Below are 1,693 nucleotides of genomic sequence, written 5' to 3' on the forward strand. Positions count from 1 at the left end.
TGCCTGACACTTGTTGAGCCACCAAATCTGAGTCGCCCAAGCATCGTACCCGGCTTAAGTTCATCTCCTTAGCCATTCGGAGACCGTGGAGTAATGCCTCATATTCAGCTGCATTGTTAGTACATGGAAACATAAGCCGGAGTACATAACAAAATTTGTCACCTCGAGGGGAAGTTAACACCACTCCAGCCCCCGAGCCTTCTAGCTGCCTGGACCCATCAAAGTGAATAGTCCAGTATGTGTTATTCGGCTTCTCCTCAGGTGCCTGCAGTTCTGTCCAATCATTGATGAAGTCCACCAAGGCCTGAGACTTAATAGCTGTCCAAGGCATGTATTTCAAGCCATGAGGCCCAAGCTCAATAGCCCACTTGGCGACTCGTCCTGTGGCCTCCCTGTTCTGAATGATGTTTCCCAAAGGGGCAGAACTTACCGCAGTTATAGGATGGCTTTGAAAATACTGCTTCAACTTTCGGTTTGCCATGAACACCCCATAAACAAGCTTTTGCCAGTGTGGGTACCTTTGCATGGATTCAATGAGCACCTCACTGATGTAGTAAACCGGCCGTTGAACCGGATGCTCCTTGCCGGCTTCCTTACGCTCCACCACGATGGCAACGCTGACGGCTCGCGAATTGGCAGCCACATACAACAGCAAAGGCTCTTTGTCAATTGGAGCCGCAAGAACCGGCGGCTCAGACAATTGTCTCTTTAAGTCCTCAAAAGCAGCATCAGCGACCTCACTCCAAACAAAAGTGTCGGTTTTCTTCATCATCTGGTACAATGGGAGGGCTTTCTCACCGAGCCGACTTATGAATCGACTTAAGGCGGCAACGTGACCCGCCAGTCGCTGAACATCATTGATGCACGCCGGTTTAGCCAGGGAGATAATCACCTTAATCTTCTCCGAGTTAGCTTCAATGCCTCTATTGGATACCAGAAAACCCAAGAGCTTGCCCGCAGGAACGCCAAACACACATTTTGCCGGGTTAAGCATCATCTTGTAAACCCGGAGATTATCAAAGGTCTCCTTTAAGTCAGATATCAAGGTTTCCTTTTCTCTGGACTTCACCATAGTCTTTCCCTGGCAAAATCCAGTACACCTTGATTTGAGGGTCTGTAGGGTCATAGTTCATCCTTGACAAGCAATACTTGATCATCCCCAGTGACTATGTGTCTGTATGACAGTAGTCAAAAGCTTCATGACTGCACCCAACGTAAGAGAACTTCATTTCTCCACATATGCATTCCCCCAAGAAAATCCCATTGTGCTCAAACTCCACTGAGAAAAACTGGCTAGCTTCTCCATTTGTCACTGCAACAATTGACAGATGAAATTTTCAGTGCAACTAAATCTTAGTTTCAGTGATCAAACTCTAACTGAATATGTACATGATTTTCAAACACAACTATGTACTGAATATCAACTAAAAGACAACCCTTTCATCACAAATCAATGGTAAAATGCTGACTTTCATCTAAAAAAAGGCATGTACTTTTGCATAACAGGGAAAGTCAGCATTTTTACACTGAAATATCAACTAAAATACCACCCTTTCATCACATTTTACAGTGCATCTACAGTTCAGTGCAACAATAGCATATAATCTCTGAATATGTAAACAATAAAATCACATCAAAAGACCCCCACAAGGACCCCCCCCCTTTCCCTGTATGGTACCCAAAACCCTAGATC

Source organism: Triticum dicoccoides, chromosome 3B (assembly GCF_002162155.2).
Source record: "Triticum dicoccoides isolate Atlit2015 ecotype Zavitan chromosome 3B, WEW_v2.0, whole genome shotgun sequence".
NCBI lineage: Eukaryota > Viridiplantae > Streptophyta > Magnoliopsida > Poales > Poaceae > Triticum > Triticum dicoccoides.